Source organism: Schistocerca serialis, chromosome 2 (assembly GCF_023864345.2).
Source record: "Schistocerca serialis cubense isolate TAMUIC-IGC-003099 chromosome 2, iqSchSeri2.2, whole genome shotgun sequence".
In the NCBI taxonomy this organism is placed as follows: Eukaryota; Metazoa; Arthropoda; class Insecta; order Orthoptera; family Acrididae; genus Schistocerca; species Schistocerca serialis.
Window position 1 is genome coordinate 515,177,683 of NC_064639.1, and position 15,911 is coordinate 515,193,593.

A 15,911-nucleotide genomic window follows, 5' to 3' on the forward strand; every position below is an offset into this window, starting at 1 on the left:
AACAGCTACCATTCATTTTTCTCAATGATATGTTGTATTTCATTGTTAATTGTCGTTTCAGTTCAAAGAATTACAAGAGAGAGCTTGGGTGTACAAATGAGGTGATATATCATTCTGTTACTGTAAATTAAAAAGATACTTCAGTGAAACATAGAAGGTGCAAACAACAAGAAACATTAAAAATGTTGTTAAATATACACCAACATATCCAGGCATAAAAATTCAACAAAAAAGGTTCATTAAAAATTCAAAAAGAAGGAAATTTTATTTTTAAAACTCTTCCACCTCCCTTAAAACTGTATTTTTTTGCCTCTTGATGCTAAAACAAAACAAGTTCACTTAAAAGACAGAGAGATGATTTTATTCATGGCACTTATTGTCAACTTTATGTACTTTGTGATAAAAGTAAATATACTCTGACAATGCTCCATGAGGACAGAGCAAGTGAAAACTTTAACCTGTTCATTAAGAGTTGAATTCCACATTTCTGAGTAAGGAGCTCCATTACATCAGAAAAATTGTTGCACTGTTCCCATGGATACTCCACACAATCGCAGGACATTAATTTTCTTAGTTTCTTCACAGATCAAATCTGTGTGAAAGTTTCTTAGAACACAGGTACAGTACAGTGAAGACCGTTCCAGAAACACAACGATCGCAAAGTGCATTTACAGTCTCCTAACAGATGCAAATGGGAGCACTGTTGCTATGAAAGCTCATGAAGACACTTTGTGCTGTAAGCTGCACAGTATGTAGCTTTCAAATACAATGAAAACTGGCACACAAGACATTTACAAGCATCACATGAATTTAAAGATGTTGAGGTTAACTGCATACCTACTGCTGAATCACAATTCCTTTCTTGGCTCAGTTGGAATTATGCTGTTTGGGTCCCCTTCTCCAATGTTATATGTAAGGTGGATGAGCCACCATTACAAAGACACAGTGCGTGGTTGTATAAGCTTGTCAATAAGCACCATGAAAAATATCATCTACCACTTTTAAGTGAACTTGTTTTGTATATGCATCAAGATGTCAAGGAGAACGAGGAAGTTATATACAAAGTGGAAGTGTTTTAAAAATAAATTCTTTTTTGTATTTGAATTTTTTTAATGAAACTGTTCTTTGCAGAATTTTTATATTTATACATACTGATATATATTTAAAAAGTTATTAATGTCTCATTACTGTTTGCATCTTTTCTTATGTTTCACTGAAGATCATTTTAATTTACAGTGACAGAATAATAATAATAATAATAATAATAATAATAATAATAATATATCAACTCATTTGTGCAACTGAAAAGACAAACAGCAGTGAAATACAACAAATCCATTGAGGAAAATGAATGGTAACCCTTTTAAGTTCTCACATGCTTACAGTTCTGATCTTCTGGCCAACCACAAATATTTTATGAACACTGTTTCAAGGAATACGTAACACTTATTTACCAATGCCTTACGGTGTTGAATGGTGGAATGGCACATGTCTGTAGCATTTTAATTTTATTTTTGTTAATGAGTAAAGTTAGCATATTCTACTTTGCATCTAAGACTGCTACCACATATGTAACTAACATTTCAGCAAAAAATCAAGTTGAGATTGAACAATCTATGTACCCCCCCCCCCCCCACTTTGAAATTCATCAAATTTGACTCTCTTTGCAATGGACTCATCTAAAGGCAGAGGTGATAATTACTCAGTGTAGTACTAAATTCTTTTCATTGTTATTTATACCTAATACTAGAAGTGAAGAGTTACAGAGCACAAGATGCGGCCTCTACTAATTTTAAAAGAATCATCACATTTAAAGCACAGCATGTAAAAAGTGTTTCAGCATTTTTCATTAAAAATCTGAATGAGGTATCCTACTTTTTATACATTATATCAGCTTAAAAGCCTACATACTAGGTGCAAACAAGAATTACTAATTATTGAGAAGTGGGACTCTGAAAATAGGAAAATTGGTGTATCAAATTACCAGTTTTAAAACACGAACCTATCCATCAAATTACCAGTTTTAAAACATGAACCTATCCAAAAGGGTTAGAGTTAGGACAATGTCATTTGGCAGTTTTATTATTAAGACACATAGTGCCAATGTACCAAATTCTGAAACGGTAATCTTTTCACCCCCACCACCCTGCTACATGTTTATTATTTCTAAAAAACTAGGAATAACAGGATAATATATAATAGTAAAGTGTTCTGATTTACATTTGGTCAATTTATCAAAAGTTATTTTGAGATAATACTGCACAACTCTTCCTGTCAGCTGGCACACATGTGACATTCATGACCAAACTGCAAAATTTAAATAATCTGCCCCGGAATTACAGTATCATTTTGTGGAGCAAATGATCAAAGCTCCTTACATAACCAGTAACCAGAAGTTATGTTTGAGACTGCCAATTTGACACTTACTGCAGATATATATAGTCAAGTTAACAAAAAGATTTTCTTTGTTTTATGAAATATCAAGTAAAGAGAAAAAGGAAGGAAAAAATAGGAGATATCAATTGCTGATTGCATTTGAAATGTAAGTTTACAAGCAGGAACACATCATAAACCACTCAATTTAATGGCATTACATAATTTTAACTAGAATGGTTTGTAGATATTTCATTAAAAATAATTCCTTGTTTTACAAAAATTATATGCATGTGAAAAAAGTTACAGTTTTCTGTGCGCACACACACACACACACACACACACACACACACACACACACACACACACACACACCAATTTTTTTATACAAAAAATGTTGACATAAAAAGAAAAAATCTCAGGAAATCATAATTGTGAAACAAATACAATTACAGCACATCTAACAGGTACTTGCTAAACCTGCCCTAGAAAGTTCAGTGGTGTAAACAAATGCGCGCACAACTGCATCATAGACTGGGTACAGAAAATATCCTACAATATAAATACTCAGCTAAAGGATTCATACTAAGTCCCTGAAGCAGTTCACTGCATCAGTCTCAAGATCTAAGTGAAACAAAAAAAGTGAAGGCCAGCAGCAGAAATTACGAAAGTAGACCTGAATTCATCACCTGTTAAATACAGAAGAAATCTTTTCCTTTCAGCAAGAAGGAGTTGAAAGATGTTATGGAACTTATACAGAAGAATAATATGCATAAAACAGCAGAGAGTCAAAGTGATTTATTTTTACATTAATAATTTGTTAGTTATTTCTCACAATTTACTCAAAAAAATCTAAGAATGTCATAAGTCTACACCAAAAGTCTATTTCAGTTTATAGATTTTCCAAATATTTATTTTGCTCTCCTGTAAAGTTACTTCTTGTGGCTCAGACTGATCATTCTGACCCTCTTCAACTGTCACCCATTGAACTGCATCCCTTATTCCAGAGTGCTTCTTACAGTAACTGCAGTTTTCACCAAAGAGTGGATGGGGAAGAAGTAGGGAGAGAAATGGATGTGAAGCAGGGGTTAGAGGAAATTGAGGTCAACAGGAGTACAGATAGAAGGATGTGTTCAAGGCCAAGTACCAAGTACATAATTTAGAGAAGTAGTTGTTTTTTGGGGGGGGGGGGGGGGGGGGCAGAGGATGATTATCCACAAGCTACAGTTGTGAAGCAGCCATTGAAATTGAATAATCTGTGCACCCAGACATGTTCCAATAGTGGGTGGGTAACGATCTTTGGCACATTTTGACAGTGGCCATTCAATTGTACCAACTGTACAGGTTTGAGATCAAGCCTGTAAATTCTGACAAGAAATTTCTGCAGAGCTTGTATATATGATATGATCAGTTTCACAGATGCTTCAGTTTTGATAGGATATGACAGGATAAGGTGGGTGCTATACGATGAAGCCCGACAAATGAAACGCATTTAGCACAGCTGCCACCTGCAACAAAAGAGGTGGAACAAAGATTTAGAAAGCATGAATGGCAGGTGGAAAAAGGCAGCAGTTCTAAACTGACAAATCGGCACATGCATGCTAGACAGGAATAATGCCTGCATGCACAGAAGGAGGTGTTCAAGTGCGCTGTGCGCTATGGTCAAAAACTGACTTCGCAGTTTGACCTTGGGAGCTTTTGTGCATTTCCAGTGAACAAATTTTCATAATGCATTAATGATATAAAGGCTGTACTTTAGGTTCACAAAATATCTGTTTTTATATAATGCTGTTTCAAAAAGCATTCTTTGATTGATTACTTTGAATTCTCGAAATGGAACTGAACAACCAAGACTAACATCTTCATACTGGTGCATGGCAAAGAGGTGTATAAACGACCCTAACAACACTTATCATAATAAGGTACTGCACATTTGAAATCTATTATTTCTGAATAAATATTGTGACGAAAGAAGGTGAGCAGCACAGTCACTGTGGTGTAGTGGTTATGATATTAGACTGTTGCATTTCTGAATAAATATTGTGACGAAAGAAGGTGAGCAGCACAGTCACCGTGGTGTAGTGGTTATGATACTAGACTGTTGCATGGCGGGGGGTGGGGGGTGGAGGGGGGGTCATGAGTTCAAAACTCACCTGAACAGTAAAATTTTAATTTCTACAGTCGGTTCGAACACATTCTAGAAGAATCCTCAAATGTCAATAATCATTGTACTGGAATGTTCTGTAACTGTATATATTTCGTATGTGGTCTGGCCGGAGGCAGTTCGCCCCATGCTCTTGTATGAACAAGTGCTGAATAAACCTTCGTTAGGTGAAGTTAGTGTTCATCATTCATCTAATTACAAATTCTTCTACATGACATTATTCTGGTGGAGGCACCGGGTACTGGAACTTGTGATAGCACACATTATCGATGACACAGTAGCTCCCATCAGGCCACTACAGAGCCACCATTACGTGGCAAGAAACCCGAGATCAAGCAATATTCAACAGATTGCAGTCTATCGGAGACAGAAGAAGAGGACGTTCCGATGATAGAAACTGTGTGCCACCACACGAGATATCCCTCTGGGTTCTCTGGTGACGATGGCCAAGATCCATACAAATGGCTGAAGGTATTTGAGCATATAGCCAAATTTAACAAATGGGATGACACCCTGTGTGTGGCTAACGTACGATGCGTGTTTTTTAAGTAAGTAATGTTTTAAAATAAAAAAAAAGATGTGCTAAGGTATCTCAATAATTTTATTTTTACATGAAAGCCTGTACCTTAATCCATTTTTCTACATAATTTCCATCAATATTGAGGCACTTGTCATAACGTTTTACCAGTTTTTGAATACCCTCCTTATAGAAGTCTGCCGCCTGACTTGTTAACCACTGCATCACCACTGTTTTGACATCATCATCATCATCATCATCATCATCATCATCATCATCATCATCATCATCATCTTGAGGACGCTGACCGCCCAGGTGTTTCTTCAAGTGCAGGAACAGATGGTAGTCACTGGGCGCAAGATTGGGGCTGTACAGAGGATGATCTGGAGTTTCCATTCAAAAATGTGTGATGAGATCTTTGGTGTGATTCACCACGTGTGAACGGGCATTGTCTTGCAGCAAAACTATGCCCTTGCTCAACTTCCATGGGCTGTTGCTTTGATTCTGGTGTGACTTAGGCCACCAATGTTTCATCGCCCGTAGCAATTTGGCTTAAGAAATCGTCACCGACGTCATGGTACTGCTCAAGGAAAGTCAATGCACTGTCTAAACGTTTGGTTTTCTGCACATCTGTCAACATTTTCGGTACCCAACATGCGCAAAATTTTCGGTAATTCAAGTGCTCCGTCACAACGCCATACAAAACACTACGAGAAACGTTAGGAAAGTCATCCCGCAAGGAGGAAATAGTAAAGCATCTGTTTTCTCTCACCTTATTGTCCACTTCCTGCACCAAACTTTCATTAATGACCGAAGGACACCCAGTCCATTGTTCATCATGCACACTTGTGCGGCCATCTTTAAATGCTCTCACCCAATTTCTTACCATTCCATCACTCAATGTTTTCTCTGTAAACTGTACTGATCTCATGAATATCAATCGCTTTCAGGCCTTTAGCACTAAGAAATCTTTTAGCAGCCTGTACTTCACAGACAGCGGGACTCACGATTGTCGGAGGCATCTTGAACACTCAGTACACAACGTAAACAATGAAGAATCAGACTGTGATGGCGTCAGTGCGTAGATTAAGGTACAGGCTTTCACGTAAAAACAAAATTATTCAGATATTTTAGCAAGCCTTTTTTAATTTCAAAACGGTACTTACTTAAAAACACGCCTCGTATTTTACTACTTCGAGGGCACTGGATCCAATATTTTACACAGCTCCAAGACACCTTGAATGTAGGATGCTGTTTCTCCTGGATGCTGTGCCCTGCACTTTATCTTCAGCCTTGCACTTCTGTTGTGTGTCGCCGAAATACTTGTGCGGTTCCACCTGGAGTACTTCCCAGCTTCTGAACTTTCCTCGTTGTTCTCATCCATTCTTTTGTTCACTTAGAAATACAGAAGTCGGATGTAAAAAATTTGTTCCGTTAAGATGGAGAGTAGCCTAAATAGAGTGTGGATGCATATTTTTCCATCACTTTTTGTCTTCTAGTTAAAAGAGAATGTCCAGGGCGTGTGACTTCGCTAATTTCCCATTCACAGACACTCCATTTACCTGCTGATCGACTAGAATAGAAGCTTCATAAAATTTCACAAACACAGAATCCAAACAGTTTATGCAGAAGTGGGTGAAACAAAACGATTGGGGAAAAGATGAGAAAATATTTGCTCACTGAAAACCAATTAAAATTTTTAAACCTGTAAAAGGATTCATTTGAAGAAATAGGTAGTATGTAAGAATATACCAGCAGCCATTATACTGATATTGCTTTATTAGGCTACCAGTTACTACGTTCCAATCATGTCATCTTCAGGCTTGTATCACACTAAGTACCACTCATGAATGTATAAGACTAAGCACCAATACTCTTTTCTACTTCTGCAACTATCTGAACTTCATGAGCATGAGAACTCTACATACATGTCAGCACACACACTCGTTAAGTTTGGACAGCTATGGATCTAGGTACAAGTATTGGTTGCCTTGTCTTACACATTCACAAGTGGTACTTATTGTCATTCAAGCAACAGGCCTGAAGATGACATGATTGGAACGTAACTGGTTGCCTAATAAAACAATATCAATATAACAGCTGCTGGTATGATGATCTTACATTTCATCGAGCAGCTGCTGTCCCATTCTCCTGAACCCAGGATAGCTGAAACAGTCATTGACATGAAACTCTGAACTCACCCCAACTAATTTTCTGATGAATCTTCAAAGTGTTTCTTGCCTTCTGGAAAACAAGGCTACACCTTTAGCAGAGTAACAAATAGATCCTAAGTATCATCTCTGAACAAGATTAAACAAGAAAAGAAATACAATGTGGAAAACTACTAAGCCTCAGAATGGGGATAAATAAATATTGAAGAGAGAATGAAGTAACAGTGTGTTTCACCTAGATTACATGATCATGTAGCAAGCATATTGTCAAGATAATGTTTGTAATTATTTAGATGAGAAGCCATTCCTCAGAAAAATATTGTGAACGCTATCAACACTATCACTAGAAAAGAAGCACACTTATGTTTTAGTTTCTATTTGTGGTATTAAAGTGCTTTACTGAATATTAAAAACCAAATTTTCAAAAACTAAAATATGTTCAACATTTCTATTTTATTGAAAACTAACCTACATGCATTGTTTCTACAACAGCTTACATTGAAAGGCATTTTTCAACTCCACTTAGTCCATTACAAGAGTCTACATAATTTGATGGTAATACAAAAAAATTTACCTTGCAGTACCTTCTCTCCATCTGCAAAATTCTCCTGCTATGCAATCCCAAATTCCTGGAACCTATAACCCACATGAAACTAGAGCAACATGAACAATGCCACCTCAAAGAGCTCTCCATGCTGCTCACTTCCTACTCCTGCCTTCGAGTACCACTGTCCACCACATCTTCAACAACCTCCAAACATCCCCCACATCCTCTCATAGATGAAAAACCCTGTCTCACAGACCTACTATATTTACCCCACCCTCCAAAACTGCCTCTCAGTACCACAAGGAAACCAGAAGCTAAACAGACCCAAAACAGTCATGAACCTTTCCTCTAGAAGCCTTAGCCCCCCATAACTATCAGTCCTTTCCAAAAGCCTCACCTTTTGCCCCACTCCCAAATTCAGTCATGCTGGACTTGTTTCAGACCATATCCTCTCGCGGTCCCTACAGTGGAAACACTTTTTTACCACCAACCCTACTAGTCAGGCTCAACCGAAGACCAGTACTGAACCCTGCCTACCTCAGTTCACTCCTCCAGCCAACCGCGACCGATCCACACTGCCCCAAACCACCCCCTGTTAACTTCCCAGAATTTCTTAACCTCAAACCTTGCCTCACCATTCCCCAAATCCCTCAACATGCTAACTAACCTTACAGCCACAGAAAGAACAACAGTCCATCATCTAGAAGCTGATCTATTGGTTATGACCTGTAGATTGAAACTGAAGAAACTGCAAAAAGGTGGGAATTTAAGGAGATGGGACTTGGATAAACTGAAAGAACCAGAGGTTGTACAGAGTTTCAGGGAGAGCATAAGGGAACAATTGAAAGGAATGGGGGAAAGAAATACAGTAGAAGAAGAATGGGTAGCTCTGAGGGATGAAGTAGTGAAGGCAGCAGACGATCAAGTAGGTAAAAAGAAGAGGGTTAGTAGAAATCCTTGGGTAACAGAAGAAATATTGAATTTAATTGATGAAAGGAGAAAATATAAAAATGCAGTAAATGAAGCAGGCAAAAAGGAGTACAAACGTCTCAAAAATGAGATCGACAGGAAGTGCAAAATGGCTAAGCAGGGATGGCTAGAGGACAAATGTAAGGATGTAGAGGCTTATCTCAGTAGAGGTAAGATAGATACTGCCTACAGGAAAATTAAAGAGACCTTTGGAGATAAGAGAACCACATGTATGAACATCAAGAGCTCAGATGGAAACCCAGTTCTAAGCAAAGAAGGGAAAGCAGAAAGGTGGAAGGAGTATATAGAGGGTCTATACAAGGGCGATGCACTTGAGGACAATATTATGGAAATGGAAGAGGATGTAGATGAAGATGAAATGGGAGATACGATACTGCGTGAAGAGTTTGACAGAGCACTGAAGGACCTGAGTCGAAACAAGGCCCCCGGAGTAGATAACATTCCATTGGAACTACTGACGGCCTTGGGAGAGCCAGTCCTGACAAAACTCTACCATCTGGTGAGCAAGATGTATGAAACAGGCGAAATACCCTCAGACTTCAAGAAGAATATAATAATTCCAATCCTAAAGAAAGCAGGTGTTGACAGATGTGAAAATTACCGAACAATCAGTTTAATAAGCCACAGCTGCAAAGTACTAACACGAATTCTTTACAGACGAATGGAAAAACTAGTAGAAGCTGACCTCGGGGAAGATCAGTTTGGATTCCGTAGAAATACTGGAACACGTGAGGCAATACTGACCTTACGACTTATCTTAGAAGAAAGATTAAGGAAAGGCAAACCTACGTTTCTAGCATTTGTAGACTTAGAGAAAGCTTTTGACAATGTTGACTGGAATACTCTCTTTCAAATTCTAAAGGTGGCAGGGGTAAAATACAGGGAGCGAAAGGCTATTTACAATTTGTACAGACACCAGATGGCAGTTATAAGAGTTGAGGGACATGAAAGGGAAGCAGTGGTTGGGAAGGGAGTAAGACAGGGTTGTAGCCTCTCCCCGATGTTATTCAATCTCTATATTGAGCAAGCAGTAAAGGAAACAAAAGAAAAATTTGGAGTAGGTATTAAAATCCATGGAGAAGAAATAAAAACTTTGAGGTTCGCCGATGACATTGTAATTCTGTCAGAGACAGCAAAGGACTTGGAAGAGCAGTTGAACGGAATGGATGGTGTCTTGAAGGGAGGATATAAAATGAACATCAACAAAAGCAAAACGAGGATAATGGAATGTAGTCGAGTTAAGTTGGGTGATGCTGAGGGTATTAGATTAGGAAATGAGACACTTAAAGTAGTAAAGGAGTTTTGCTATTTGGGGAGCAAAATAACTGATGATGGACGAAGTAGAGAGGATATAAAATGTAGACTGGCAATGGCAAGGAAAGCGTTTCTGAAGAAGAGAAATTTGTTAACATCGAGTATAGATTTAAGTGTCAGGAAGTTATTTCTGAAAGTATTTGTATGGAGTGTAGCCATGTATGGAAGTGAAACATGGACGGTAAATAGTTTGGACAAGAAGAGAATAGAAGCTTTCGAAATGTGGTGCTACAGAAGAATGCTTAAGATTAGATGGGTAGATCACATAACTAATGAGGAAGTATTGAATAGGATTGGGGAGAAGAGAAGTTTGTGGCACAACTTGACCAGAAGAAGGGATCGGTTGGTAGGACATGTTCTGAGGCATCAAGGGATCACCAATTTAGTATTTGAGGGCAGTGTGGAGGGTAAAAATCATAGGGGGAGACCAAGAGATGAATACACTAAGCAGATTCAGAAGGATGTAGGTTGCAGTAGGTACTGGGAGATGAAGAAGCTTGCACAGGATAGAGTAGCATGGAGAGCTGCATCAAACCAGTCTCAGGACTGAAGACCACAACAACAACAACAACAACAACTGTGGACAAAGGCTGCACGACTGTTTTTTTGAACTGCAAGTATTACATGGCGGAAGGATTCCACCAGCTGTCAGGTACTTCCACTTACAAATCATGCCTCAGTGACCCCATTCTAATAATCCAGCAGGATCTCCAGTCACTACTCAAATCCTTAGGCCCATTCCAGAACATCTCCTGGAGTCCATCTCTCTACTCATCCCCACCACTCACCACACTCCTACCTTCAACATGCTTCCTAAGTCCATAAACCTAGCCACCCAGGACACCCCACTGTGGCCAGTTACTGTGTACCCAATGAGAGAATCTCTGCTTTTGTAAACCAACACCTTCAATATATTATTCGGAACCTACCCTCCTATATAAAAGACACCAACCATTTCCTCCATCAACTCTCCACAGTTCCTGTCCCTTTACCACATGGTGCCCTGCTCGTCACTATTGATGCCACTTCCCTGTAAACTAACAGCCCTAATGCCCATGGCCTTACCGCTATTGGACACTATCTTTCCCAACACCTGACAGATCCCAAACCAACACCCTCCTTCCTAGTTGCCATGACAAACTATATCCTCACCCACAATTACTTCTCTTTTGAAGGCGTTATCTACAAAAAAATATGTGGTAGAGCTATGGGCACCTGCATTTCCTATGCCAACCTATTCATGGGCCACCTAGAGGAATACTTCCTTAAAACCCAGAATCCTAAACCTCTCACCCGTTTCACATTCATTGATGACATCTTTGCTCTCTGGATCGAAGGTGAGGACAATGTGTCCACATTCCTCCAGAACTTCAACAACTTCTCCCCCATTTGCTTTACCTGGTCCTACTTAACATGACAAGCCATTTTCCTAGATGTTGACAAGACTGCTACATCAGTACCTCTGTCCACACCAAACCCACTAACCACCAGCAATACCTCCACTTCAACTGCTGCCACCTGTTCCATACCAAGAAGTTCCTTCCATAGAGCCTAGCCACCCATGGTCATCGCATCTGCAGTGACGAGCAGTCCCCCTCTAAATATACCAAGGGGTCTCACTTAAGCCTTCACTGACTGTATTATCGTCCCAATCCCGTTCAAAAACCAATCTCCCGTGCCTTATCTCTCCAGTCTCCTACCACCTCCCAAAGTACAATTGTCCAGCCACAAAAGAGCATTCCCCTCTGAACTCAGTACCACCCAGGACTGGACATTTTCTGCCAGGGTTTCAATTACCTCTCTTCGTACCCTGAAATGAGAAATGTTCTGCCGACTATTCTTCCCACCCCTCCCACAGTGGTATTCTGTCATCCACCAGACCTACACAATATACTTGTTCATCCTTACGCAACCCCTGCTCCCAATCCCTTAACTCATGGCTCATACCCCTGTAATAGACCTAGATGCAAAACCTGTCGCATACATCCTCCTCCTACCACCACCACCACCACCACCACCACCACCACCACCAGTCACTAACATCACCTATCCCATCAAACGAAAAGGGCTACCTGTAAAACCAGTCATGTGGACTACAAGCTAAGTTGCAACCACTGTGCTGCATTCTATGTAGGCATGACAAACAATAAGCTGTCTTTCCGCATGAATGGCCACCGACAAACGGTGGCGAAGAAACAAGTGGACCACCCCGTTGCTGAACACACTGCCAAACATATCCTTTATTTCAATGACTGCTTCACAGCCTGTGCCAGTGGCTCCTTCCCACCACCACCAGCTTTTCTGAATTGCGCAGGTGGGAACTTTCTCTGCAATACATCCTACGTTCCCGTAACCTCCCCCCTGGCCTCAACCTTCGTTAGTCACTGTCCTTACCCATCCAGCCCCTTCCCTGTTCCTCACCACCACCACCACCACCACCACCACCACCACCACCACCACCACCACCACCTTTTTATTTCTCTCCTTTTCCACTACTTTCCCTGTCTTCCTTACCTCTCTCCCCTGCCTCTGTCTAACCTGCAGCACTGCACTGTACAACCCCCCCCCCCCCACCCACCATACTATCCTTCCCCCTCCTCGCCCCAGCCGCCTCTTTACCCCCACCCAGCCACTACTCCCATCATGCACTGGTGCTGCTGCTAGCAGTGTTGTTTCAATTGCCTGAGACTGCAGTCTCTTGTGTGAGTGTGTGTAGTATTGTTCACAAAGTTCTTAATGGCCGAAAGCTTTAATTGTGAGAGTCTTTTTGTTGTACCTATCTGACTCAGCAGGGTGAGTAGCAACTTTGCCACTCATAATATTGTTACATTCCATCCAAGATTTTCCATTGTTTGATTATCTTGTAATACACTTTGTCAACAGCCCTAGCTGAGTAATTAGCATAAAATTTGAAAAAATTAATGAAACACTTTTTGCAATATAAGCTTTTTCTACACTACGTGATCAAAAGTATCTGGACACCCCCAAATACACACAGTTTTCATATTAAATGCATTGCACTGTCACCTACTGCCAAGTACTCCATATCAGCAACATCAGTAGTCATTAGACACAGAGCAGAATGGGGCACTCCATGGAACTCACGGATTTTGGTTGGTTGGTTTAAAAGACGGGGGAAGGGACCCAACCACAAGGTCATTGGTTCCTTGTTCCTAATAAAACAATGCCACTTGTGTGAGAATAAAACGGTCAAGACATAACACAAAACGGAAAGAAAGGAAAAACCACAAGAACGAAGGAAAGGCAATGAACACTAAAAGGAACAAACGAGGACAAGAAAATAGAGACGCTAGAAACAGAAGATGGTGAAGCAAGAAAGCAGATTACAGTGGCTGGCCGAGCAACACATTTAAACTTCCACCTTAAAAGCACTAGGGTGGAGGACACAGAGGGACAAAGGACATGCGCTAAAACCTACATAGAAGTATAAAACGCACTCTTATGGATAAAATTTAAAACTAAAGCTGCTGCTGAGGCATCATCGCACAACACTGAAGGCAGGGAGCTGGGAAAGTTTGCCGAAGAGTGGCTATAAGTGGGCAGTCCAGAGAGGTGGACAACTTATTTGGGAGCCACAGCGACACAGAGGTGGGTCCTCACGACAGTAGTTAACCATGCGTTAGCCATGTATGGACAATGCGGAGCTGGCAGACGACTATTGATTCCCTGTCAGATGACAGGGATGACTTCCATGCAGTCATCATCTCCTTAATAACGGGCAGCTTATTGTGCATACTGTTATGCCATTCCGTCTCCCAAAGCCTGAAAACCCTGCGGTGTAAGAATGCAGGTCAGCTTCGAATATGCCCATCTCCAGAAGCGGTTCCGGCGTCACCCGTTTGGCCAGCCTGTTGGCAAGTTCGTTGCCTGGGATTCCGACATGTCCTGGGGTCCACACAAACACCGACAAACGATGGGATCGTTCCAGAGCACAGATGGACTCTCGGATGGACGCCACCAGAGGATGGAGAGGGTAGCACTGGTTGATAGCTTGTAGGCTGCTCAATGAGTAAGTACACAGGAGAAATGACATGCCAGAGCATGAGCGGATGTGCTCAAGAGCATGAGATATTGCCGATAGCTCTACTGTGAAAACACTGCAACCATATGGCAAGGAGTGCTGTTAAATATGTCCTCCATGAACATACGCAAGATCTATGTGACCATCAGCCATCGGTGTAAACCACGTCAGGGCCACGGAAAAAGTCAAGGATCGAGAGAAAGCGGCATCTGAGAGCGGCGGGGTTAACTGAGTCCTTAGGGCCATGCAAAGGTCCAGATGAAGTTGCGGCTGAGGCGTACACCACGGAGGTGTACGTGAACTGATGGCAAGTAGAGGTGGTATAGGGAAGGACTCCAGTTCGGAGAGAAGGGACCGCATGCGAACCGCAATTGTTAGCCCCGACCTGGGCCACCGATGTGGGCGATGGATCGCCGCAGGCGGGAAAAGGAGACAGTAATTCAGATTCTCAGGACAACTACGAATGTGTGCAGTGTAAGTGGCGAGCAGTTGTGCACGACTGATCTGCAATGGATGGACCCCAGCCTCCACTAATACGCTGGTCACTGGACTCTTCCTAAAAGCTCCTGTCACTAGTCAAACCCCTCAGTGGTGCATAGGGTCAAGTAAATGCAACACTTCAGGCACTGCCCAACCATAAACCACACTACCATAGTCAATTTGAGATTGGACAAGGACTCTGTAGAGCTGCAACAGCATAGAGCGATCTGCACCCCAATTGGTATTGCTCAGGCAACGGAGGGCGTTGAGGTGCTCCCAGCACTTCTGATTAAGATGACGAAGATGAGGAAGAAGCGTCAAGCATCGAAAACCAGTCCTAAGAATCAATATGTCTCCACTACAGTGAGTGGATCATCATGAAGGTAAAGTTCTGGGTCGGGATGAACGGTACGACACTAACAGAAGTGTGTGAGACACGACTTTGCGGCTGAAAATGGAAACCGTGGGCTAGAGCCCACGACTGCGCCTTGTGGATGGCTCCCTGTAGGTGGCGCTCAGAAACACCAGTACTGGAGCAGCAGTACGAAATGCAGAAGCCATATGCATACAGAGAGGGTGAGACGGAGGGCCCAACAGCTGCTGCTAGACTGTTAATGGCCACTAAAAGTAGAGAGAGACTCAATACAGAGCCCTGCAGGACTCCATTCTCCTGGATATGGATGGAACTATGGGAGGCACCAACTTGGACATGGAAATAACGTAGTGACAGGAAGTTTTGGATAAAAGTCATGAGCAGGCCCCAGAGACCCCACTCATACAATGTGGCAAGGATATAATGTCACCAGGTCGTGTCTTAAGCTTTACGTAAGTCATTAAAGATAGCAACCAGGTGTTCGCATCTGGAAAAGGCTGTTCGGATGGCAGACTCGAGGGACACAGGGTTATCAGTGAGAGCGAGCCTGGCGTTAAGCCGCCCTGACATTGAGCCAGTAGGCCACGTGACTCCAAGACCCAACCCAACTGCCGACACACCATATGTTCCAGCAGCTTAGAAAGAACGTTGGTGAGGCTGATGGGCTGATAGCTATCCACATCAAATAGGTTTTTACCGGATTTGAGCACTGGAATGGTGGTGCTCTCCCGCCACTGCAATGGAAAGACGTCATCACGCCAGATCAGGTTAAAGATGAGGACATGTCGTTTATAGTAACAGGGTGTATATGCGGACAAGGAAAAAAATTCCCAAATTTTTCCCGGATTTCCTCGTTAAAAATACACTTTCTGCCAGATGAAAACATACTTTTACCGTGTTACTAAGTTACAGTATATTTTCTCTTCCACTTATCAATCCT

General features: G+C 41.5%; 1 protein-coding gene across 3 annotated transcripts in view; it reads right to left on the bottom strand.

The window, feature by feature from the left end:
* LOC126457481 (myeloid leukemia factor) overlaps nt 1-15,911 on the bottom strand; it is a 133,426-nt gene that overhangs the window by 108,146 nt on the left and 9,369 nt on the right. The gene's annotated exons all lie outside the window — the stretch shown is intronic.